This window comes from Passer domesticus, chromosome 16, assembly GCF_036417665.1.
Source record: "Passer domesticus isolate bPasDom1 chromosome 16, bPasDom1.hap1, whole genome shotgun sequence".
NCBI classification, from domain to species: Eukaryota; Metazoa; Chordata; class Aves; order Passeriformes; family Passeridae; genus Passer; species Passer domesticus.
In genome coordinates, this window is record NC_087489.1 from 12507231 (window position 1) to 12534030 (window position 26800).

Genomic DNA, 26800 nt, shown 5'->3' on the forward strand with positions numbered 1-26800 from the left:
CACTGTTGTCATGTCCATGTTCTATCTGTCATCTACTGGTAGCTATTTATACTGCGCTTATCGCCGGGGTGGGATGAGCAGGGGGTAAGGGAACGTGTGAGAGCCTCCGAGGCACCGAGCTGAAAAAAGAAAGATCCTGTTGGGTTTTAATGTGCCAGACTGAGCCTGGGAGGGAGCCGCTACCTGTCACAGCACGGGGACTGCTCTGCAGCCCTTCCAGTGGCACTCAGCATCCCTGAAAAATCACAGCCTGTGCTGGGAAATTGCAAATCCCTCCAGGACTGAGCTCCAGGGCTTTAATAGCAGCATGTTTTATTCAGCCTGTTTCTCCTGTGCTGCATGTTGTCCTTTATATGTTTTCAATATTTAAAGCCTGTTTTTCATGACAATGTTTCTTCTGGCATTTCCACACAAGATCTTTCTTCTCCCGTGTCTCTTGGTTCCAGAAAAGAAGTGGTTTTGTGCACTGTTCTCCTAGGGCTGTGAAATCTCTGGGTGTCCATTAAAATGAAAAGAGTGACAGAAAATTAAATTAGTTTTATTATCTATGGTAGCAGTGCTAGGAAAAAGATTGGGACTGTGTCTGTTAGGGCTGTGTAGCACAGGTAGAGCCAGAGAGCCAGACTTAGCCTCACCTGGATTATTAATTTTTTCTTTCTTAATTCTATCCCCTCAATTGATTTTTAAGGAACCATCATTGCCTTTTATTGTTATAAACTGAGCAGTGTGAGAGGTTTCAAACAAAGCCATTTAATTTTTTAGTCCTCCACTTCCTCCATGACATAACCATTCCCCAGACACTGTGGATTCAGTGCTACTGGTGATGGGAAATCAAGGACCTTGTTTAAATGGAATAATTTCTCCAGACAGCCCTGCTGTTGACAAATCCAGTTAATAGTACTACACAATTTTAGAGAACACAGAGAAATGTTACATCTACTCATTCACCTGCAGAATAACTTAGCACTGCATGTCAGCATTTAAAGGGGATTGTCAGTAATTAGGCTGCTATAAAATATAAGTACAGTGGTCACAGACAATAAAACCCAAGGAAGTATCTTTGCAGAGTGTCTGAGCACAGGCAGTTCCACATGGCCATAATGATCTTTCACAGGAGGCTCCCATGGAAAAGCGAAAATTAATACGTGTATGTGTAAATGAATATACACACAAACACCCAGCTGCAGAGGGGGTCTATCAGTTTTATTAGTTATGTATCACCTCCAGGGAAAATGGAACTTGCTCTAGGGACATTTAAAGGAATTCTTTTTAACTGAAGATGATTACATCTGTGTCTGTGATCACACAAGGCACTGGGGTTTCTTTGTCTTCCTCTTGTTTTCCCTGGAGACTGCACAGGAAAATGAACAAAGCAGAATGCAGAAATCTGTGGCTACTCTGGAGACAGAGGCAGCCTCGTGTATGGCATGGGAAAGGAGAGCCAACATTCTTCTTTCCATCAGGAGTCCAAAGCTCCTTCACAGAGACAGAAAAGCTACTGCTGCCAGCACAGAGAACATCCCTGGGGGCTTTGGGGTCACCCTGCGTGCTGCTGCTGGCAGCTGCAGCCCCAGAGAGTTGTTCTGCCATAAAAACAGGGACAGAGCATCCTCTCTGCTTATCCCCTGTGAAACAGGGTGTGGAGGAGTGGGGAGTCCCAAATGATGGAGTTCCAGGGCTCCTGGGATCCCTGGCCCAGCCCTGCTGGGTGCCTGTGCTCTCCCCTGCCATGCAGGGATGCTGCCCTGCCTTAGGCTGGTGCTCCCTGCTCTCACCTGGGGCACAGAGACCCAGAGCTGCTCTTGCTCCAGGCCTGGCTGCAGCTTCCCAGCAGCTCTCACGTCTCTCAGCTCTGGGCTTAATGGCCCTGCTCCCTGGAAAGATGAAATATATGGTTGGGCAATAAAAGAAAAGCTGGAAAGAAAGATTTATAATTTTCCCCTTAAGCCTGTCATTCATGTCATTAATATAGATGTCATTTAGGAGGGCAACAACTTTCTCTTCTTTTTTCTTCTTTCTTTCTTTTTTTTTTTTTTTGTGCTAAAAGCTTTGTGTATGTACCCACAGTCTGACAACCAAATGGGTTTGCCTTTCTTTTTTTTCCCCTCCAATATGTGGATTGCTTCTAATTCTGTCAGTCAAATGGAGCAGCAGTTTCGGGAGGGGAGTGATTAAGGTTCCCTCGGAATAAAGGGCTGCATGCTGTGCCTCTGCTATTCATCAGCAGTGGGGATGGAAGAGCAATTCCAGGCTCCTGAATAACAGGATTTTTTCAAACATACAAAACACACCTTAGAAATACTCTAGCAGCAAAGCGCACAATCTCCATGTGCCATGCTTGTTTTCTGTTTATTCATGCTTTATTTTCACTTTTCACCATGCTCACCCCACTCAGCCCAAGTGCTCGCTCGTGCTTGACTCCAGACTCCCCCAGAAAAACACTTGGCAGTTCCTTAATTGTGTTTAACTCGCTAAAAACCAAACGATTTCAGCTGGTGCTGAAAGTAAAGCCTTTGTTACATACTTTGTAAAAAGAATCTTCATTATTAGACCTGAGCCTCTACTGTTGGTCATTTATGGGGGCAAAAAATGCAGAGTAGGCAATACTGCAGTATTTCCCAAACCAGTGTCAATTTAACAAAATAATTGTGTAAGGGAAAAAATATTAAAAAGGTGAAATGGTTTTGAAGGTGTTTTTAAGCAAGCTGCCAGTTTGCAATTTCTACCAGAATTATTTATAAGTGTTTAAAACCCACTTAAAATACAAAATCCCCTTTTTATTTATAGTCAAACAGTATGTTTTATTTCTGTTTGCTTTTTGACTCCTCAAATATTTTTGACAGTCATTTAAAGTTTCTCTGAAATGGAAATGCAGATGGGAAACCAAGCAGCTGGGGCTTACTGAGGAGTCAGGGAGTCTGTTGCAGGTAATGGATTCACAGTCCCCCAAACATCAGTCCAGCACCACTGCCATAATACCCTCTTCTTCATGCAGTTAAGATGAAAAATACAGATGATAAATTGTACTCCTACATACCAAGGGATGGAGGGGGTCCTCAGAGACCCAGCGTTTGTTGAAATGCAAGATATTCCTTCTTGATTCCCCACTCTGTTTTATGGTGTGGCAAATTTACTATGGAGATAATATTCAATGCCCACACTTTCCTGAATTTAAATCGAGGAGAACTTATCCAGGTCAGGGTTTTGGGTTGGTTTTTTTCCCTCATCACTTTTAATGTCTGCAAACATCCTGTCTGTGTGAGTGCCTGTACCAGCGTGTCCACTGTGTTTGCCAAGGTACAATGGAGGGAACACTTGGGTGCCACATGGTAAATGTTTCATGAAAAGAGTATCTAAAACCATCCGAGACTGTCTGCTCTGCACTCAAATGCAGGACATTATTTCATGATTCCCTGTGATCCCTTTGGCATTGTGATTCTAAACTGTGCAAAGAGAAGTGGATGAAGGTGGATTACAAATTCTAGGCTGTATAAAGAACCTGTAATTATTTGTTAAACTGTTGTGTTTAGTCTCCTGTTCTGCTGTCTCCAGGCTGGGCTGTGCAGTGTTTTCCAGTTTAACTCCCTGCTTGTTTTACTGGTGTGTGAGTACAACGTGTGCCTCCTTCTGCTTTCTCACAGGCCAGCAGATAAGATTTCTCCTCCAAATCCCAGGGATGGCCTGAGAGTGTCTGCAGGCAGGGGATAATTGCCTGTGGGATACAAGCTCCAGTCCCACGCTGGGCTGATGGGACACTTTTTGACCTGCCAGCAGACATTTCTGTACGAGCACGATGTCTCCAGACATCTTCTCATGTTGTTTTTTCTCTTTTGTTCTTGTTTCCTCTTAGACACAATTGAATTTGTTTTGCTTCAAGGTAGAATTTCCCCTAAAATGCAAAAAAAAAAAAAAAATCTGCTTCTCTGTCCACCCTTTCTTTCTCAGACAATGAGTCCCCTGCTTCATCTGCAGATGTGTGTGCATGTATCTACACCTATGTATGGATCTACCTACATGTATATTCTTTCTTTACCCCATTCCACTGTGATTTAAAATAGCAACCCTTTGCCAGTCTCTCCTCTCCCACCAGAGACAGGTAGGGTTATTTTAGAAGGTGCGAGGGTTGTTTGTTTTAACTTTTCTTTAAGTCACCAGAATGGTGTTAAATATAATTTCCATGAAATGCTCCAAACCCACTGCGTTTGCCTGGGTGTATTGTTTTTCAGGCTCTCTCCCACCTCTAATCAGCTATGATTCGGCACAGTTGGCAGTCTCTGCTCAGCAAGCAGACTGTCTGAATCACAACTCAGCCCTAGAAAGGATGGTCTTTCTAGGTCAGGGCTAAATATACTGACTATGGGGGTGAGCATGGAAAAGTTCCCACTCCAGCTGCTATCCTGCACTGAGTGTGCAGGGATAAAACTCCCCACCTTGACAGCATATTGTGAGCTTCACTCACTGGGATGTGGAAGGGGGAGAGGGAGAGTCCTGTGCAGTCCCTGCCCCACGGGAGCAGGAGGCCTCTGGGGCAGCTCAGAGCCACGGCTGAGCTGGATGGAGAAGGGCAGGGGAGCAGTTCCTGGCACCTTGGCACGACCTGGGCACACGTCTGCACTTGTCCTTGCTCCTTCTGAGGCCTGAGAGCTGGCGGGATCAGGAGGGCTGGCATCCCCTCCTGTCTGTGCTTGGCGCCCTGGGGATGCCCCTTGTTGTCCATCCTCAGGCAGGCAGGGACAGCAGCAGAGCGTTCCCCGAGCTGAAGGACACTCCAGGATGGCTGCAGGCAGGGACAGCAAGCTCTGTGCTGCAAAGGGGGCTCTGGTGGCACGCTCTGGTGAGGCTGGCCGGAGCTGGGGAAGCAGAGGGCACAGCCAGGGAGAGCCCAGCTGTGGAAACATCTCCCTCCAGCCTGGCCCAGCCACTCCTCCAGCCCAGGGCTGACACTTGGCAATCTGGCTGGAAAAATCACAGCACAAATCCATGTGCTGTTTGAAGTCAGTCATGAAACAAACTCCCGTTTCCAGGAGTGGGACTGCATTTCCATTGGCCCCTTCCTATTAATTCTGTAATACCATCTTTCATTTTTATATAACACAACCAGCCTCCTGCAAGAGTTTTCTTTCCTTTTAGAAGATGAAGCTTCAAGATTGTTACAGTTGCTAGAGGCAACTATTCTGCAAAATCTTTTTATAAAATGTATTTATCTAATTAAAAATCTTTTAACAGCACCATGCCTGTAGGATCAAAAATCTCATTTATACTGTGCAGGACTGGAGCAAGTATTTGCTGCTTCTGTAGAGCCACAGATAAACAGGGACTGGAGGGGCATAAAATGACTGCTCCAACCCAGCTAATCCTAATGCACTTTTTCCAATAAAAAAGTGGGCTCTAAGACCTCTCTGGTTTATTATTGGAAGAAAAGTAATGGGGAGGGGGGAGGAGTAAGCTTATAATGGAGTCAATTCAATGTAGTTGGCAACAAGAGTAGAACAGCCTTACATCAGTGACATTTTCCAGTGAAACAAACCTGTTGTACAGAGAACAATTTTTAATTAACTCTATATCTCATGTGTCGAGGAACGTGAGCAAACTTCTTTATGACTTTACTTTTGGCTGCAAAGTATATCCCAGTTTTTATCCTCCAAGAATAGATCCATGAGGTGAGTGGCAGGGAAGAGAGGGTTTCTAAATATGCATGTGAGACGGTACAAAGCAACTTTTCAGGCACTTTATTGATTTTATCTCCTTCTTTTTCACGAGGCAGAGCATTTATTAAGCACTAAATGGTACTCAGAGAGTCTTTAGGAGGACAAGGCATGTTGAAGTTAGTAGGGAGTTTGGAGAAACCAAGTATTTGTTACTCAGCCTTGAGGAGAAGAGCCCAGGCTGCCCAAGCTGGTGGCCAGGGTGGCCCTGTCATCGTGGCAGTGCCACTGACCTGCCATGGTGGCTCTTGTGGCTCCAGGAGTGTCCCAGCAGCTGCTGGTGGCCATCCCTCTGCTCTCCTTGCCCACTGCAGAGCCCACTCTGGCCTCTGACCTAATGAAGGGAGAAAAAGCTTTTTCCTCGTGGTGGCATCACCGTGTCCCCTGTCCTGGCTCTTCTCTGGTGGGGTGAGAATGATCCCTGCTCAAATGGGACAAAGCTCAGGTGGGGAACCAGAGGAGGTGACTGTTTTCTGGTATTGGGGTGGCATGAGGGACTTCTCAGGGAAATCAGGAAGAAACTGGAAGTGCCTGTGCCGTGTCTGTGCTGTGCTGCAGCCACTGAAGCTCAGAGCAATGGCTGGAAATGTTTCTCCAGAAACCAAAGCTATCAAATCACAAAACGAAACACTTGCTCTGTGTATTTTTTTTTAACCTATCCTAGCTCAAAGTAACTTCTGCTCTTAATTAACTTACCCAATCAACACCACCAACCAGGCCCTGCCAGCTGTTTGGCTCTGTTTCTCTGTGCTGGTGAAGATGTGCTCAGAGCAGAGCTGGGACTTGCACTGGCTGCAGTCTGAACTGGTGTGAGACAAAAAAACCACAAGAGAATGAGTGTAAAAAGCACATGAGCATCTCTTTGGCTTTGCCCATGTTTTGATTCCAGGAACTTTGTTCAAAATAGATTGCTCTCAGGGCCACCCAAAGGAGCTTGATGATTTCCAGTCAAGCTGAAGAAATGAGTATTTCATGGGGAGTTGAAAAGGAATTTTACAGAGCTACCTAGAAACCAATTGGTTTCACTTCTGGTCCTTGGGGCTCACCAGAGCTCAGGAATTCTCTCATGGGGGTCCCTGCTTGGTCTGTACCCCACCACTGCTCCTTCCGCTGCTGTGCAGGGATCAGAGCTGGGCTGCAGACAGAGGAGTGGGGTGTCGAGCAGCATAGATCATAGGGGAGCCGAATTTGTATGCTTTAGCACAAATTAGATTGCATTTCTAAAATCCTAATAAGCATAGAGATGGATCCAGTGGGATTGTTACAAACCAAAGCAGAATAATAAGCTCATCCAGAATTTAGCTAATGGACAAAAATGAGAGACAGTTTTCAAGTAATGGGCACATCAAGTGAAGCAGAGAGCATCTCTCTAAGAAGAAATACAAACCTATTCTGGGATGCTGGGGCCTGCAGTGGGACATGGAGGGACTCTGCAAATTGCAGCTGTGCTGGGGAGAGGTGCTGATGAGTGAGGAGCAGGGACTCACCCTCAAGTATGAGAGTCTAGGAAGTACTTTAGGTATTGATGAAAAATTGCTTTTAAGAGACCATGTCCTTCATTGAAACCAATGGAGAGTTTGTCATTGACTGCAGTGGGATCAGCACTAGATCTGTAACAAGAAAATAATAATGGTCTTGTCTGAGAAATAAATAAATAAATAAATAAATAAATAGCCAGCTTTCAGAGCAGCCAAGAATATTCTCTGTGGCTCCAGGAACACTGTACTTGGTGAATCATTTCTCTCTTAGATAGAGCATTTGTTCGCCTCCTGATTTATCTCCAAGCAAATTTAGACTACTCAAAATCGATTTGCTCGTTATAATTTTTCAATGCCTATGGGCAAACTCTTGGCTTCTGTTGCTCACTATTGTTGTTCCTGCTGAGCATTGGTTGCCTGGCTCACGTGGGCCTGTGCCCCCTCCCTGCTGTGTGACGAAATGTTATAAATAGAGGCTGGGGAAAATCACAGTGCCCCGTGTTTCACAGGGGTGGGATTCATGGCTCAAAAGGGCTCTGCCACACCACTCCTACATGGCTAGCTCCAAAATTCTGATTTCCTTTTATTTAGAGTCGGTTCAAAGCACCTGTTCTTTAAAAGAACTGGGTGCACATGTTAACAGGCAATAAAGAAAAGCAAAGCACATCCAGCAGCAGCTGCAGAGACCTTAAAAGGCTTCCCTGAGAGCCACTGAGCCAGGAACCTGCAAATATCCATTAATGAAAGTTATTTTGCTGATGCAGGTTTCTCACGATAATTTGATTGGGTTGGATTGCTGTTTGGGAGGAGGGCACCTAAGGAACATCCCTGGACATTATCCTGGGGAGCCTTTTAAGGGAACACCAGCCCAGTGTCAGCACATTTTATGGACAGGGCTGCAGCTCCTCCAGCTCCTCGCTGGATGGGGTTCAAGCAGTAGGGATTTTACAGACCTCTGGCCTCTTCTGTTGAAGCTGCTGCTTACCCAGGATCCTGTCCAAATTTTATTTAGATATTCCTATTTGGCCTCCCTGTTTAGAATTTTAATTACATTTGGCTGTTCCACATGCAGTCAATCCAGTTTCGTGCTTCAGTGGGTGCTGCTCAGCACTGAGAGTTCATCACCTGTGGGGGCACTGGAGGATCCTTCAGCCCTTATCACTTGCACTTTCTCTGAAATTCTGGGGTTTGCAGCCCTGCCTGTCCCGGAGGAGCTTTCCCAGGAGCAGATCTGCTGGTTTTAACCTGTGTGAGAAGCTCTGCTCAGCTGCCAGAGCAGCCCAGGCTGAGCTCAGCTCTGTTACCAGGAGATTCTGTGATCCTCTGCACAGAAAGCTGCTGTTTCCAACTCCACAGGTGACACACAGGTTTGTTTCACGTCAGACTCAGCAGCTCCTTGGATGTTGGGTTTAGCACTGAGCCTTCATTGGGATCCTTTGTTCTTGCAGTACCTTACACCAAACACATTTTTAGGAAATGCTAAGAATTTGCATTATATTAAAATGCATGTTCCGCTGGGCTTTCCAGTTAATTCTTTCTCTTTTTTTTCTTTTTCTTTTTTCTTTCTTTCTTTTTTTTTTTAACAAATAGGGCTCAGTTTTACCATTGTTCAATTTTTTTCTTTTATTTAAGCAAAATCTTCAGCCATTCAGCGCCTCTGTTGAGATTTTTTTCTTTCATTACTTTATGGCAGATGAAAGTTAAGAGGTCCAATTACTAACATTTTATGATAGCACAGAATATTATTAAAGCACTTAAGAGGTTATTAACACCTTTTATGTACCTCATTATTTAAAAGCCTGCCATATTTAATCATTTTAGCACCATTAAATTGGCATTAACAACAACCCTATGACTTACACTCAGAAATGTCACCATTTGACAACACTAATGCAATAAAATATCTCACAGAAACCTGGAGGTACCAGGTGAACTATTAAAAAAAAAATGGGATTTTTCATGGGTTCCAACCACAGAGCTCTGCAAGGAGAGGCAGGGGTGCCCACCTCACCCTGCTGGCAGTGCCTGCTCCAGAGGGAGCCGTGGGTTTGGCAGGAAAAGCTGGGTTTGCTGTAGGACCCTGCAGTGGCTGAGGGACACCAGGGACACAGAGCTCCTGTGCAGAGGGCCAGGAGCTGATCCAGTCCCCTCTGGAGCCCAAGGGCAGCCCAAGCTCAGGGGTGTTGCCTGGGCCAGGGGAGTCCTGGGAATCCCTTTGTGTCCCCGTGGGTGCTGTGGCACCTTTGCTGTGTCCGTGCCATGGCTCAGGCTGAGCCTTTGAGGGCCTTAATTCAGTGAGTGTCACACTGAAAGGATGAGCACCCCTGACAGAGTGCAAACAGCAAAGTCCTCCTTCACTCCTGTCCTGCCAGGGCCCCTCGTTCACAGGAGTTACATGTGCTGCTCCCTCTTCTAGTGGTATCATTATTTCTCCTGTGACTCTCCCCTTGGATCCCTTTCCTTTTTTGTTCCCCTCTGTCTGTGCTGGGGGCTGACACAGGCTGGTGGTTGGTGATTGCACACTCAGCATCTGCCTCTGCCCTCTGATTATCAAGGACAAAACCCAACAGCAGACTGGAACATCACGTTAATCAAGGCAGAAATATTGTTTTTACAGCCTTCTGATTATTTCTAACAACCTGCTAAAAGCCAGTGGGACTGGGTGGGTCGGAAATGCTCTGGTGACACTGGGAGTGTTCCAGCCCCTGGAGTTTTTCCAGCTCCTGCAATTTTCAGCTCACCAGCTGAAGGTCCAATTCATGTGGGACTTTTCCACAGCAAAATATGGGATGAATTGTGTTTTCTCTGTAAGGTTTACAAATAAATCCCTTTCCTATAATCATTATTTTCATAGACAAGTGTTACTAATATATTTTGGCATTTTAAAGCACATCCTTGAATTTACCCTGGCAACTGCTGTACAGCTGAACACACAATCAGGGAAATCTATTCCATGACTTCAGTAGTATTTGCATTCTTTGTGATGGTCTAACAAGGAAAAAAATGGAAAAAGTCCCCAAAGCCTCAAATCTAGAGCCATAAAAGGCCTCCTGAGTTATTTTTCAGACATTGGCACTCAGACAAGCGACTGTGTCAAAAACCCCAACAGGTCTATGTACAAAACCATCTGCTGGAAGGGTGCCAGCAGCACTATCAGGACATTGGTTCAGCCTTTTGGGGAGGGTAAATGTCAGTGTTTGTGGCTGGGAAGGGTTGGGGTGTTTGGTGTTAATGAGGCTGCCTGTCCACAGCCCAATCCCCCCTTCCCAGGGATCTGTGGGATCTCCCCTGTTTCCATTGCCCTTGAAGGGATGGATTAATATTCCAGCCCAGCCACGCTTGGGTTTGGTTTGCTGCTTGTAATACATCGATGTCTGCAGCAGTTAAATGCTGGTAGGTCCTCAGGTCTGTTAAACAAATTATGGGAGCCTTTAAACATCACTGCACTGGGCTTCATCCCCCACAGGCAGCATGCAGATCACTCAGGTGAGAGAGGAGAGGAGGGAATGGGGCTTCCAGCCAATCCCCCCCTGCAGCACAGCCAGCTCCCTCATTATCTGGGAAGGAGGGGCATTAATTGGCATGTCCTGGTGTAGGGTTTAACAGCAGTGAGAGGACAGAGCTGTGTCTGGTTCTGTGCCCCAGGTCTGGGTCTATCTCTCCAGGTGTTTGTGGTATCTCTGAAGTTCCCTGGCCCTCCTCCCTCCATCTCCCCTCCCCTTTCCAGGGTATTTTTGTGTGTTTCTCTGCTGTAGCACCCTTCACTAGAGCTGTGCCGTGGTGATGGAGCCAGGCTGTGTCTGCAGACCTGGGCCAGGGGGTGCAGCCTGCAGGGCCCTGGGCCAGGGGGCTGTGGCTGCTGTGTCTCAGCTGGGCTGTGTGGGACAGCAGTGGCTCTGCAGGGCCAGCAGCAGCTCCCCTTGCCATGGCACCGTGGATCCCACGCTCCTGCAGGGGCTGTGCCAGCAAAGTGAGAGGGCAAACTGGGCACCAACGGGAAGAGCTGCTATACATTTATATATGATGTATTCTGAAAGTGGCAAAGCCCAGATCCTGCCTGTAGGAGCAGGTTTTATCTGTTACATCAATACAGCTGCAGCAACAGGTCACTATTGCATTCAGTGCTGTAGAATAGCTCCCTTGTGGCTTTTCTTACCAAAGGAGGTGTGACTTTTATGTTTTTTTCTTTATGGGCAGATAGCTAATAAGTGGTAACTATTTTCCTGTAAAATCTGGGGGTGATGGGACTCCAGACCCAGAGGCAGCATCGCTGGGTGACAGTAGCCATGGGTCATGTGGCACTGGCCAAGGGAAATGGTTCAGTCCCTGTGGTTATTGCAGACTCACCATTGCTCTTTACTTGCTGAGTTAACTTAAAAACTGTCTCAGCACTTGTTCTGCTCATGCCTAGGAACTGCTATGGAACTGCAGAAGTTTCTAGTTCAGCCTGCCCTTCCTGGGCTGGGGGGACCATCTCCTCAGCAAGCAGAGCTGGACAATTTGGCTGTGTTTGCAGAGCATCATCAGCCCAGGCTGGTGCAAACCCAGGCTCATTTATCATCTGGGGCTGTGATGGATGAGCTGATGGGAATTGGTGGCTTTGCTCCATTAGTGTTGGAACCAACTGATCTCCTTGCTGGCAGCCCCAGCTGGAAAAACTCTTGGTGCCCTGTGGCACCTCTCCTCTTTGGAGCAGCCTCTGTCCTTCAGAGGGGACTGAGCAATCAGCACAGTGACCTCTGAGGTTTGCTGCCTCTGCTTCCTCAGCTTTCCTGCAGTGCCGGGGCTCAGTGGATACTCCAGTCCTGCTGTGAGGCTGTCAGCTCCCTGGGGACAGTGCCCAGGACGCCCAGGCAGGTGAGACAGATCCCACAGCTACTTTGCAGCCTGGGATTTGCGTGTCTGCAGAGTGGCTGCTCTGCAGCACCGAGTTATTTGCATTTGTGTGGGGTTTTTTCTGCCCCAGATCCCCCAGAGGAGCTGCTGCCTCTCGCACGCAGCACAGCCCAGGCTGGCTCGCTCCTGCAGCTCACCTGCTGCTTGCCACAGATTCAGCACTTCCAGTTAAAGTTAGCCCTGGCTTTTAAGGTCTATTCCAACCCATTTAACTCCTCGGCTTTGTGTGAAAAACAAATGGGAAATAGAAAAGCTTACATCAGCTCCTGCAACTCGCAAAGTGAATGGGAAAACTGCAATAAATTTACAGTCAGACAAAGAGCTGTGTGTAAACTCCCACTTTGTTCAAAGATAGTTTATTATCAAAAGATAATTTTAGGTGACAGTTGTTGCTGCGGTATTTCGTGCTTTTTTAAAATTATTACTACTTTTTAGTTACACAGCGTAATTCTTGAGCAGATACTCAAACGAGATTGGCTCATCACTCCTCTTTAATTCCACATCATGTCACTTTGGAAGGGAAATGGCTTGGTAAAAGCCAGAGAGTTCAGATACGATGCTGGCAGATCGTTATGAAATATTCACAAGACATTTAGTTTAACTTGGTGCTAATTGAACACTGACAGCACAAGTTACTCCTGCCTGCAGCAATAGTCTATCACGTTTAGGCAAGTGGCATTCCTTCCCCTTTGATGCTCTCCGAGACTGGAGGCTGTCAGGGAGCACAGTTAACAACCAGTAAACACTCAGGGAGCAGCACTGGAGAGGATCCTGCCCGGAGAATCCTCCAAAATGTGCAGAGAGTTTGTTTGCACAGGGGCTGTGACAAGGCTTTCGCTTTGTCTATGAAAATACTCAGTATCAGGTGAGGGGTGACTCTAAATTATACAGTTTGTTTGGTTTTGTTTTTTTTTTTTTTTAATATTCTCCTGAGTGAAGACACTTAAAAGCAAAACTATTTGCAGATTACCTGATTTCTGAAGCTATGGCCCAAAAGGCCTCCTTGCCCTGAGATGAGAACTTTCCAGGTCAGTTACAGCTGTACTGGTGTAACTCTATTTTTCTATGGAGACATGGCCTTGTTTATTTCTTTCCTCTTTTATTTCTATAGCCCAACATGCTCTTTGCTGATATTTGTGAATTTGTTTCTTATTTGTCAGGTCAGCTTCACCATGGACATTTAATAACAGGAATTTTCCTACCATTTTAATTCTCTTATTCCAGAGCCAAGCAGAGTTTGAAGCAGAGTATTAATGCCATCATTTTAGTGACCAGACATGATGTGTGGTCTAAATAGCTTGGACCAAAACTCGGTGCCCAGCTTTGCCTGAAACCCTCTGGCCATCTGTGGCTTAGATGCAGTCCTCTGCCTTGGGTGCCTCAGTTTCCCAGCTATGGAGAACAGCCAGGTTGTTCCTCCAGGACTTTTCTCATCTTCCCATTTGGAGGAGTTTGCTGCAGGTCCTCCTGTGTGGCCAGCACAGGGGGTACCCAGCAGGAATGTGCAGGAACAGCTGCCTCAGCAGGACCCTGCTCTGCAGCCCGTGCCAAGCACATTTTGTCACTCTCAATGTTGCTGAAGGATTGAGTGACTTCCATGTGCAGCAAAATATTAGAGAAGTGACCCAGAATATTTGTAATCTACCAGAGGAAATGTCCCTGTCTGCCCAGCTCACCTGTCCCAGGGAGTTAAACTGGAGAGGAGTCACATTCGAGAAGGTGTTAATGAAAGTGTCACTGAGTACTGAGGTGACAGTGGCTTCCATTTCAGGAGTCCCTCTAGCAAACAGCGTGGTGACTGAGCACTCGGTGGCTGCAGAAAGGCAGTCACTGATGCCTTGTGAAGGCTGGCCTAGAACAGAAGCTAGACAGTTAAAGAATAAATTAGGGATTTATCAGGAGGTCTCCATGGATCCACCTTGGGCAGCACCAGAGCCCAGCCAGGGCTGCACCCAAGATGAACCAAAATGGTCCCAAAATGAACCCAAGGTGAACCCAAATGGGCACAAAATGAACCCAAGGTGAACCCAAATGGTCCCAAAATGAATCCAAGATGAACCCAAATGGTCCCAAAATGAACCCAGGATGAACCCAAATGGTCCCAAAATGCACGATGCTCCCGGGGTCTCTCCCTGGGCTCAGCTCTGCTCCATGTGCACATTGCAGTTCAGTGTCCAACCCCACTGCAGCCCCTGCAGTCCCATCCTTGTTTTTCTCTCTGCAGCCCACGGGGTTTGTGCTCCTGGGCTGAGATTGGGATCATTTGTCCTTGGTGCCCAGCTGGAGCAGGAATTGTTTTGTCTCCCTGCTCTGTGCACAGAGCTCACCATCCCCTGATGTGAACCCAGACCCACACACTAAAGCAGCACAGAACCTGAAAAATATAAAAGGTACCTGAGGCATCCCAGTAGTGCAGCCACTGACTGACCACAGCAGTAGTGGTACAACTGGTAGTAACCACCTAAGAGCTCCAGCAGCTTGGAGTAAAGCCCTGCTGTTCAGTGTTGTACAAAGGCAAAGAAAATGGGCATCCCCATAGCCATGATGGAAAGCTACAAATGGGAGTACACAGCCAAGGAATATGAGATAAAATGTGAGGAATGTTGCACAGGCAGCAGTCACAGCACATACTAGTGCTGAGGCTGTGTTTTTCCCCCTTTTAAACAGAAATAATCAGAAATAGGGAGTGCTAAGAAAGGATTTAAAGGAGGTATCTGTGATTTCTTTGAAGCTTGGGGTAGGGTGGAAGGTGAAGGATGGTTTCTGAGCTGGACAGACTGGAGCCAGCAGGTGAGGACCCTGCTGGAGTGATCCCCACTCCCCTTGCCTCCAGTGGCAGTCATGGTGAAATAGAGATCACCCCAAAAGAGCTTCTGTCTGAGGTGGGATCGCAGAGAGGTGGGACCAGGTACATTTAAGCAACTAAGAAAAACATAATTTCATTAGCAGAAGGCTTTTTCATCCCAAGCAGATTCTGGATGTAAGGTCGTGGCTGAGCTGAAAGCCACAGAAAGGAGCTTTCCTGCCCTGGAGTTTCACACCAGTTGGTTGTGGCTGTAGATAATGATCTGCTGGGAAAACACACCTTGCTTTCAACAAAAACATATTTTCAAAAGCCAAGGACGCAACACTGGACTAAAAGAGCTTCCAGACTTCCTTTCCATAGACCCCCCACCCTTGGATTGTTGAAAATCACTCTCCAGTGATGCTGTCCTTGGGAGGGTTGAATAAACTGAGTCCCCCTCTGCAGAGAAGCAGCAGCAGAGGGAGGGCCATGAAATGTCCCATCCTCCCCAGAGTCCTGCTCCAACTGGCTTCCATAAGCATTGCTCCTCAGGAGGGAAAACTAATGAGGCTTTCAAAACTGTTTTACTTAATTCATTTCACTCTGGGCCAGAGCAAGGCAAATAGACAGTGGGAGGACTTCACTGATAAAGTTTTTTGGGTTTTTTTTCCAAAGCTGAGAATACCAGAAGATAACACAACAGCAAATTAATGCATATTTTAAACCCTTGTAGCTAAACATTCCCTTTTGGGGCTGCGCCAGGTATCTCGTGGTGCCAGTGAAAATGGGATACAGATGTTCACTTGTTTGGATGGAGACACTGCAATAATTCATGCCTGCTACAAATGATCAGCTGCCTCGTGCTCACAAAAAATACCCTGATCTTTTTGTCAGGAGTAAGGGAATATATCCCCTGTACCTAGCTTAAGGAAAATAAGGATTGTAAGAACTGTGAAATGCATTTTTCAGTTTTCAAGATGTAATTTCTGTTGTAGCCTGTGTTGGTTAAAGTGCAACCAGCAGGATTCCAGTGCAAGGGTGTCCTCAGCCCAGGGGGAATGAGTGTCTGGCACAGGTATATGGACCATTAAAATACCTGTGTGAAATGTGTATTCACAGAGGAGCTTTGGGACGCTGGCCCTGAGACCTTTTTCTTTGTTTCCTTTTTACAACTTCAGCTTTAAATATTTGAGTCTTTTTGTAGGATGAATTTTGGTGGTTTTAACATATTTTACCTCTGACTTTGAACTCACTTGTGGTGAAAATAACCTCACTGAAGCCCACAGCAGCAGTGCTCAGGAATGTGTTTTAATGGCCATGATGGAAAAAAAGGGAGCTGTATCCCCAAAAAAGAGCTGAGCCCATCAGGCTGCAGCTCAGCAGCAGGGCTGACACTCACCTGCTGCTTTTCCATGTAGAGCAGAGCAGTGCAAAGCTGGCATCTGCCAGAAGGATTTGTTCCATCCCTGGATACCTGCACGGCTGCTTCCCCCCATCAGGAGAGGCACAAGCAGGTTCACACCTGCTGCACAGCTCGGCTTGAAGGAATGCATGTGCAAATGTGGCAGGTAGGAATTGCTCTCTTCAAATCACTTCTTGAAATGGGAGCTCTCTGCTTGTCCTGCCTGCTGTTCTGTTTTTCACTTTCTTCTTGCAATGCCCATATTAAAATGAAGGTTTTTATAACTTTTAATTTAATCTTAATGCATTTTCATGGTGGGGCTGTAACCAAATCCAAACTGCACTTCTGGGAATCCAGCCCCAATGGTGGGTGAGGGTTTGAAAGGTGTGCACAGTTTTTTTTCTCTCACTCCCCCAATTTTTTTTCTTGGTAATTTTTGTGATGTGGATTTGGACCTGACACAACTGGCATCATCTGGGATGTAATGACTTTTTCTCCTGGTTTATTTGGGAGTTGTTTAACCTTTTACTTACCTTTCTCAAGTTGTAGGCTAACTTCTAATTGAAAAATCCCATTTAGAATTAAAACTCACTGAAAATCTTTGGATTCAGTGCACTTAAATGCAGTGCTTTATTTCCCTATTTTTTCCACTGTTTTTCTTGGCTTAAATGACTCACCAGATTTTTTTTCCCCAATTTATGAAAAGTTTTGGCATTCTGAAAGGGCATTTTTTGCAGGACTAACTGTTAACTGATTGTTTTTTCCTGTTACTGTTTACTACATTGTAATTGTAGTTTTTCACATCAGTGCAGACCATGGACAATCCCAGCTGGGCATATATAAATATATAAATAAATAAATAAATACATACATACATATATATATATATATGCAGACTATTCAAAACTTTCCAAGGGAATTGTAGATCCCTGGATAGAAAATTTCTCTCTCTAACAGCTGAATACCTTTTCTCATTTCTCTGTGGACTCCTCGAAGTCCCCACCCCCAGAAGTTCACAGAGCACAGCTAAAAACTGTTTCAGGTTCATTCCCACTTGCTCACAGAATGTAGTAGCTCAGCCAAGACGTGCTGCCCCACTGGTGTTGCTTCACTGGAGCAAGCCACAGCCAGAAATAAAGGCAGGGGCTATTTTTTTCTTCTCTAAGTATGTTCAAAACATGAATTTCCATGAGTTTCCAACATAAGACCTATATCTGCATGGTAAGTAGAGTCACTTTCACTTGCAAATGAGGTTGGATCTGCTAAAAAATCTGCTAATTTGCAATAAAAATAGCATCCATCTTTGCTCTGCAAATATAGTCTCTTTGAAAACCGTCCCATTTTCAGAACTGCAGCAGCTTGTAGGATGGGAGAAAGGGGAAGGAGGAAATACCTTGCATTTGAAGTCACTTTGTGTTTCTCCAGGACTATTTCACACACCTTTAGTCACTCTGCTGCGTTTTGTGTTGTCACATTAATTTTCACAGTAACAGACTGATAGAAACAGTGTGACTGCACTGCAGAAGCAAGGGAAGCTGGATTGATTGGGAGGGAGAAGGATTTGTTCAGACATAAATATCTCCTGCCATATTGAGGGGAGTTTAAAAAAAATGGCCAGCCAAGAAATTGCTTTTTTGTAGGAACGTTCTGTTTCTCTTTTTTTTTTTTTCCTATTTTTTCCCCCTTTTAATACATGCTTTAATGTGAGAGACCAGGAACAAGGGGAAAGCAAGTGGCTCTTTAATGAGTCTGAGGTGCTGAATCCAAGGGCTCTTTCTGGTGAAACCGCAAGGAATGGGAGAAAGGAAGGTGAAGGGGAGTGTGGAAGATGGTGTTAAATAAGGAGGCCTGGTCATGTAAGGTCTTGTTGGGGAAACTGCTGACTTTTTTTGCAGGTTAAATGCTTGAAGGAATTGCAGAGTCAGGCTCCTAGAAAATAAGGGCACACCAAAAAATCAGCACCTCAGCACAGAGGCAGGTGAGAGGATCAGGTGCAGAGAGGAGAGCCAGTGCAATGCCAATGTTCCTGCAGCCCAGGAAGGAGCAGAGATTGCAGAGGGGAGCAGCTTTTGCTGTCCCTCTACAGCAGCACCTACCTGGCCACCAATTTTTATCCCCTGGGATGGGCTCTCTGTGCTGCCCTGCCCAGACTTGCAGAAAGCTGTTCCAGCACTCACATCTGCTGGCTTGGCAATGCTGCTTTTGCCCTGCCAGGGCCAGTGGGATGACTTTCAGTGCAGGCTGGAAGCATTCCCTGGGCTCCCATGGCTCTTCCTTTAAGGGAGGAGCTGAGAGATGCCTCAGCTTTGGAGCTGAGTTCTCTGCTGGCACTTGTCACTCCTTGAGTATTCTGGGCTAGAGCTTGTGGTCTGGTGTAAGAAAATAAATCCGCCTCTGAGGAAGCTTGAAGAAAAGTCCCAGTATCCAATCAGAGGTTTTGCTGTTAAGGATGGGATCAGTTGCAGCTCTAGGAATTCCTTATTCCTCACACTTCTCCTGTGCTAAGGACAGCTGGCATGGGTCACACTGTCCCTTGTGCAGCATCTGAGCCTTGACCTGAGGTTTCCACTTGATATGTCCAAGTTTCTGACACCAAAAGCCTTGGGTGGAAACTTGCTTATGTCTAGCTGGCTGGCAGCAGGCAAAACTCCTAAAGCTAATTGCATATTCATAATGGCACATACTTGAGAAAAGCCCTTAATTTCTGCTGTGGTGGATCTGTAAGTACACCCCTGTCCATGCTCAGCAACATCCACCCCCAGTCTCTGAAGAACGTGGATCAAGCAGAGCTTTTTGGCCCTTTTCCTCTGAGAAAGAACCACTGATTTCTTCTGTTGGAGCACATTATTTTTTTAACAAAAGAGCATGATACAGCTCTATACACCAGTTGGAAGCAATGTGATTTGTGTCATGAATACTAATATGCATTTGATGGTATCCTATAAATTCAACACGTTCCGAAGAGCGTTAACAAGAGTTGTAGGAACCATACTTAAATTCTTCCCCTACTTTTTTGTCAATTAAAAGAAAAGGAAGCTAGTGAGAGTCTGTATTTGTATCCAAAACAAATATGGCTTGGGTCACGACAAGACTTCTGCACGCCGTGCTAGACCTGGGTCTGCAGCACATTCATTGATTTTTGTCTCCATGAATCACCCTAAAGCTATAGGCAACAAAAGCTGAAGCTATGTAGATGTGATTTCTAGTTCATTTGTTGTTCATTAGAAAGATTTTGTCTCTCTCATTTGCAGCACCCCTGCTGCTGCGCGTTCATTAGGAGAATGGAACGTATTCCAAATATTTCCTAGCTCTGGCAGGGCAGATGGTGGAAAGTAATTTTCCAAACTCTTCTGGAAAAGGATGGGGCGGGGGGGGAGGGGGAAAACACACCCAAATAACCCCAAGTCACCCCCTGCACGCCAGAAGAATTTGGTATTTCTGAGTGCAGACGTGCCGTACACTCTCTGTCTCTCTGGTTGTACAGTGCAGCATGTCGGAGTGGTGGGAAGTGTGTATGAATGGGAATGTATCACATTACATGTGGGATGTTAGCAAGGCTGGGATTTTTTTTCACAGGAAACTGCATTTGCAAAGAGCACACAGCAACACGCAGTACCCTAAAAGATGTGTGTGAAGGAGTGAGCAGGATTCATTTCCCTAAATCTTCTGGGCAACCCAATGCCTGAGGGAATCCCAGGGAGGGAGGACAGAGCCTGGGCCCCACTCCAGTTTCCCAGTCCAGCCCAGTGCAGAGGCGTGAGGCAAACTGGAAGCTTCTGAGACACCCCATCCCCGCCGCCTGCCCTGGGCGGCGCGGGCAGGAGGATGTCCCAGTGCTCAGACAATGGTGGAGGAAGCAGCTCTGGCTGCATTTCCCTTCTGCTCCCTGGGGAACACACACGGCAGGGCCAGATTTAGCTCTTGGATCCACATGAAACATCCCTGAGCCGCTGCTCCCTTCCTCCGTGCCGGGGCTCTTGTCACGGCAGCGGCAGTGGCGCACACGAGGGGAGCAGAGGGCCGGGCCCCAGCTCCGCAGCCGGGCCGCGAACACAATGCGGGGCAGACAAAGAGCGGGGCCGTGTCTGCTGCCTTCCCAGAGCCGTTCACTTCTCCTCCCTGGAGCCTGTTTCCTCTTTTCAGGAGCCTCTTGACCCGCGGCTCCCTCTCCTCGGCAGGCAGGCCCCGAGCCCGCGGCTGGATCCTAATGCCTCTTCAGATGAAACGCGCGGAGCACCGGGCCCGAGCTGTGTTTGCAGGCAGCCTTTCAGCTCCTTGGCACTGGGGGTTCCCGTTTGTTTTCCAACTCCTGGGGACAGCAGCGGTGCTCTCAAAGTCAATACAAACAAAGCAGGAGAGGCTTCAGGCAGTGCAGCAGAGCTTATCCATGGGCTCCCATGGAAGGTGCCTCCAGCACCGACCTGGGCTGTCAGCTCAGGCCTGCACGCCCCAAACCCCACACAAAGAAACCTGGCAGAACACAGAACTTCCTCAAAAGAAGGGGGACAAGTCACCCATCCATGCCAGGCCAACTTGGGAGGAAGGTGCTCTGACAGCTGCTCTAAATCCCCATCAGATTTTCTAAGCTCGCTGTCAGTGATGGATTTCCAAGCCCCTCTTTCTCCAGGCACTCTCACAGTGCAGTGAGCGGCTGCAGGTGGAGGTGTTGGGGCTCCCACTGCATTCATTCCATAGAATCACAGAATGGATTATGCTGGAAAAGCCCTCTAAGGCCATCAAGTCCAACCATTCCCCCAGTGCTGCCAAGGCCACCACTAAACTGTCCCTAAGCACCACCTTTACACATCTTCCACAGGAGTCCCCTCCGAGCCCCAAAAATCAGGAGCAGAGCTTCCTCCAGCCGGGACTGCCCCAGCACTGAGATTCAGGGGTTTGTGCACCCACACCCAACACCTGAACCTGTGCTTCCACAGCCAGGCTGAATTTTACAGCTGGCAGCCTTCAGAGATGAGCCGGGGCTGTAATTGATTCGTCAGGGCTCCTGTTAATTGGGCTTTGCTCAATTGTTGTGATATATTTCGTTCCCGATTATTACGCTCTGGAGCCAAGGTTCCTTTAGGTAATTTACGCTGTGGCCTACGTATGTGTAAAAAATTTATTGCACTCATGTTTTTAATTAAAATGCATGTGATAATACTAAAAGCAGAGAGGGAGAGGGAGGGAGGAGAACGCAGATTAAGTTTTTAATTGTTTTAATAGTGAGATTTGTTTCAGAGAGAACAGGGCATATTGGTTTCCTTGGAAACATTGGCGATGTATTAGCTGTATAAAATCTAGTATAAAAGATTTGAGAAAGTGAAGCCTTTAGGTTTTAACTGATGTTATAACTCTTTTCATTTGGAAAATCAGATTCACACATGCTCCCTGGAGCCCCAAAATGGTGTCTTTTTTGTGTTTTCTTTTAAACCTTAGAATTTATAATTTCGTAGATTATCGGAATCATTAGAAATCCAAAACTGCAATAACAACAACAAAAAAAACCCCCTTCAACAATTCAATATCCCTGATTCATACGATTTAATTAGATGTGCCTGTAAGTTCTCTTTGTGCCAAACAGTACCAGGCTTAGGCAAGACTCCACATGATTTGAGAAAGAAGGGCAAAAAATTTGGCTTTTTAAAATGTTCCAGTAAAACTGGAGATTATTGGTAATGGGCAGGGAGTGACATTTTATAAACATCCTGTTGTTTTATTGTACATCACCTGGATGTACAATATACAATGTACAGACAGTTTCAGGCTCAGGGAATCACTGAGGATGATGATGATCGTCACACAAAGTCTTCAAGGCCTCTATTTTTCCTGGTTTTAGGAACCAGAGGACCCCCAGAGAGCCTCATCCCCAGAAACAGCATGTTGGGTTTGGGGCTGCAACACTCCAAGGCATACAGGAGGTCAAATGTACATTTTAAGGGTCTCCTCATCTGAAATTGAAACACTTTCTCTTGGTTCTCTTTGAAAAGCAGGCTCTCAAATTATCAGTTTTGTCTCTTTGTGAGGGAGGCTTCAGCTCTCTGCAGCAGAGTGGGACTGAAACAACCACTTTTAATATCTGTGATTCACCTCTGAGCCCAAACTGTGATGATGGAGTGCATCTGGGGATCACATAGTGCAGAAACGCTCTTTGGAACACAAGGGGGGAAATAGACTGCAGATAAAGTACCAGATGTAGGATTTTGGACCGTCGCAGAAGAGAATGGATGGCTTGGTTTTAGCATGTCAGACTGATCGCTCAGCCGAAATCATTTCAGCAGCTGAGTAAACAGACTTATGGAAAAGACATTTATGGGCGCGTTGTGCCGCGGGATCCTCCCCGTTTCCCAGCCCTGCCGTTTGTTTGTTCCACCCTGGGAGGGAACCTCGGGGTTCCCATGTGGCGGTGCCAGCCGTGCCCCGAGCGAGCCCGGGGGCTGCGGGCACCGCTCCGGAGGGAGCCCGGCACGGCACGGCACGGCACGGCACGGCACGGCACGGCCCGGCCCGGCCCGGCACGGCCCGGCACGGCACACCGGCTGTCACACCGCGGTGCCACCGGAGGCACCGGGAGCAGCGAAATGAGCCGAGCCTAAAGGAAAGCCGAGTTTAAGGGCACGGACCAGGCAGGCTCGGCCTGCGCAGGGAATGGGGGACTCCATGGTCCAGCCCTGTCCGTCTGTCCGTCTGGATTCAAACCCTGCCTGTCCGTCTGTCTGTCCTGCCCGGTGGATGCAGACAAACCCTGCCTGTCTGTCCTGAGCCCTGTCCGTCTGTCCAGCCCGGCCGGTGCAGGCACAGCCCCGGCTGTCCGGCTGTCCGTCCGGCTGGGCACGGTCACCGCTCGACACCCCGCCGAGCCGGTGCCATATGTGCCTGCCTGCTGCGCGCACGGGCGGCGGAGCCGGTTCCCGCCCGGGGCAGGAAGCGCTGGCGGTGCCGCGGCAGGGCCGGCAGCGCCGGGGCTCGGCGCGGCCCCGCTCGGGCGGCGCGGTCCCTTTAAGGCGGCGCGCCTCTGCCGCGGCCCCGGGTCACGGCGCGGTCACGGCCCCGCCCCACGTGGCGCCGCCGCCCGCATGGCCGCGCGCCACGCCCCCCGCGCTGATTGGTCGCCTCGCGCCCCGCGGCCGCCGCCGCCACTCCCGATTGGCTGAGCCCGCGCGGCCTTTGCCGGCGGGGGCGGGGCGGCGCCTGCCCGTGACACCGGGGCCATCTGGGGCTGCCCCGCGGCCTCCGCGCGATTTAAAGGGGCCGCGCCCCGCCGGGCGAGGCCGGTCGGGTTCCGCGGGCACGGTCCCGCGGGGTTTTCCGTGCGAGACCGGGGGCGCGCTCCCGGGGATTCCCTTATGGTACCCCGCGAGTGATGGCGATGGCGGGAGGAGGGCTCGGGCGCACCCTGCGCTGAATGGCGACTGGAGGCATCTCCAGAGCCTCCTCCTCCTCCTCCCGCCGTTCCCCGTGGCGGGCGCGGAGCGGCTCCCGGGATGGCAGCCCCAGCCCAGGCAGGAGCAGGCGGAGCAGGGCCCGGCTGGGTCTGAGCTCCCCCTTTGCAGAAACAAAAGCCCCAAAGCGCGCAGCACACGCGCTGTGACACCACGGGCACCCAGCAAGGGCAGGTCAGCCCGAGCTGCTCCGGCTGCTCCAGAGCCCCGCGGGGCCAGCCCCTCAGCATCCCCGCCCTCAGCATCCCCGGGTCAGCATCCCCGGGTCAGCCTCAGCATCCCCGGGTCAGCCTCAGCATCCCCGGGTCAGCCTCAGCATCCCTGCTCAGCATCCCTGCTCAGCATCCCTGCTCAGCATCCCCGGGTCAGCCTCAGCATCCCTGCTCAGCATCCCTGCTCAGCATCCCTGCTCAGCATCCCCGCCCTCATCATCCCCGGGTCAGCCTGGCTCTGCCCTTGGCTCTGGCACGGCTCAGGGGCACCTCCACTTGCTTTTCTTGCCGTTCCCCTCTCCAAAATGCCCGTCGTTCCCTTAAGAAAAGCCAGGAGTGATTTTATGTTTGCGCAGTTAGAACTCTTCCCCCGGTGCTGTTTTGTTTTATTTTGCTGTGTTATCCTGGTTTGTCTGGCACGACGAAGTGCAGTGTGCTCAGGCAGGGAGCTGTGAGTTCAGAGCGTGATGTATTTCCTACCATAAAATGTAAAGGTAGGGTGGAGTCTTCCCAGTGATGTCAGCCGGAGTTATATCAGGCCCCAAAAAACACAGAATGGGTTGGAATTACATTCTGGTGGCTTCAGTGAAAAATGTTCATTACAAACAAATACTGACTTTTTATCCCTCCTGGCTGGGAACAAAACCTCCTAAGTGGGACCCTTAACTAAAGCTGCTGAGCATCCATGTCCCCATGGCATTGTTCTCTGTGGCAGCAGAGATCCTGTTCTAATTGTGGGGGAGAAAACATGAGATTCTGGTACCAAGCAGTTAGAAAAATAAACTTCAATTGAGAGGTTAGTCACCAGAAAGTGGAAACCATGTCTGGAATTGTTAGAAATAAGGCTTGCTTGCAAATAAATATAGAATTATTCACCATGGTAACTATTGCCCTATTGCGTTAGTGTGTATCGATTTAACATTAATCCAAAGACTAATGCTGTGAAATATTTGGACTCCTTATTGGACAACTGTTTAGTTAACAAAGCTTTGGGGAGTTGTGGAGGTTTTTTTGTTTTGTTTTTCCTTAGGTTGTCTTGAACACCATTTGACTCTTAAGGTTACTTATTTCTCAGATGGATCTTGCTTTTCCATTACATTTTATGAATTTATCCATAGCGCTGCACTGTAATGATCTAAGTGATGCTGGAGTGTTGCAGTGAGGAATAAAAGGAAAGATTTAAATGTGACTGCACAGGCAAATGCCTGACTTCTGGTCTGGCACTGAGCAAAATGACAATCCCTGACTAGCCATGGCAGACTGATGTGCCCGTGTCCTTCAGCTTGTCCAAGGATCCCAGATGATCTCAGAGCTCCCGTGTGTCCCTTTCCATGGCTGCAGAGCCCGAGGCCCAGGGAGCAGCCTTGGCTTTCCCTGAAATTTTATGGCAAACCCAGGAAGCGAAGGGAGATCTCGCAGCTCCAGACTCATCCTGGAGCTGTCTGAGGTGTCTCCAGGGAAAACATAAAAAGAAGTGGAAAAAAGCTGATCAGTGGCAAACACAGGAGCCAAAATCAACAACAGTGTTTTCTGGAAATGTCCCACAGATGAGCAGCACCCGCTGCTGGGACAGAAGCTCTGACAAATGCACTGGGCTGGAGGCTGGATGGTGTCATTACAAAGAACAGGGTGAAGCATTTAAGTTAGCTGATCTACTTTTAATTTTTACAAGCCCATCTGGGATGACTTTAATTATTTGTTCTTAAATCATGGTGGAAAAATGCTGATTATTCTTAAAGCCACATGAGTCGTTCAGATGAAATGGAGATGGTGGTAAACAGCATTTTTAAACCAGCATCGACTTGCAAACAGTTATTTTTTTCTTTATTTTTAAAGAAGATTGGGAAGATGTGTGAACTTGCAGCAGCCTGCACCTAAAACCTTTATCCACCAGAGCTTTGTGAACTTGTAAAAACTCCCCCTAGAAGAAGGTGATTCATGGGGTGAGGGCAGGAGCTGCCTCTGCCACAGCCCCAGGGCAGCCTGGGCAGGGGGTGCTGGCAGTGCCACTGCTCAGGGCACCCCATCTCTGTCCCTGTGCCCAGGGGTGGTGCCTTGTGCATGGCAAAGCCTTTTGGAAGGCAAAGCCTTTTGGATGGCAAAGCCTTTTGGATGGCAAAGCCTTTTGGAAGGCAAGGCTGTGCCTGCTGCAGCAGGGATTGCAGAGAAGGTCCCTCCACTCAAGGATCTGACCTGCCTCAGAGGAATAATCCATTGCTTGGAGCAGCATTCACTCTCTTGAGACTGCTCCCAAATGTCTTAAAATCCAAGAATTCTGAATGGAACGTGAACTGTGGCCACATCCACATGGCTGAGGAGCTCAGAGGGCTCAGCAGTGGTGGCAGGGCTGGTGCTGCCAGCTGGGACCTCACATGACACAGGGACACGTGCAGTCCTCACCTTGATTTATTTATGGCAGTGCTATGTGTTTTAAGTGCAAAGGATGTTAGTTGCAAGCTGGCAGGCTCAGATAAGCTTCCAGCCACCTTTTCTGGCCAGTCAAGGAAGGTCCTTTGCAAAAGTGTCGCTAATGTTCAACCAAGTGTTTTAAACATAATATAAAGATAGATTTCCAGGTAAATAATAAAAGTAGGTTAATTGATAAAGCATATCTGAACTGGAATTTGTCTTCAGCATTTTGACCATGTGTGTGCCTGGCTTTAACTTTCTTGGTGTCCTTTTTGGGGCTGGTGGGCCAACTGTCCCTGTAATAGGGGTAATGTTTCTTCCTTCACATTTTCATGAAGCATTTCTAAAAATCTGACTGCCACAAAATAAATTGAGCCCCCAGAAATAACCTGAAAGAATCAGGATTACTCCTCCTGCATTACTGATGAGGAAACTGAGGCAGGAAACAAAATATAAAATAGGATTGCAAATACTTTA

General features: G+C 47.9%; 1 protein-coding gene and 1 long non-coding RNA gene across 3 annotated transcripts in view; one reads left to right on the forward strand and one right to left on the reverse strand.

Annotated features, from left to right (window-relative positions):
• The window catches only part of PMEPA1 (prostate transmembrane protein, androgen induced 1), a 263958-nt gene that overhangs the window by 193511 nt on the left and 43647 nt on the right, over window positions 1-26800 (forward strand). The window lies entirely within an intron of this gene.
• On the reverse strand, window positions 2918-16070 carry LOC135282237 (uncharacterized). Its single transcript, XR_010348516.1, has 5 exons — window positions 14474-16070; window positions 13756-13943; window positions 7093-7315; window positions 6402-6509; window positions 2918-3889 (listed from the first exon to the last, which is right to left on the reverse strand). It is a non-coding gene; the product is annotated as an uncharacterized LOC135282237 (long non-coding RNA).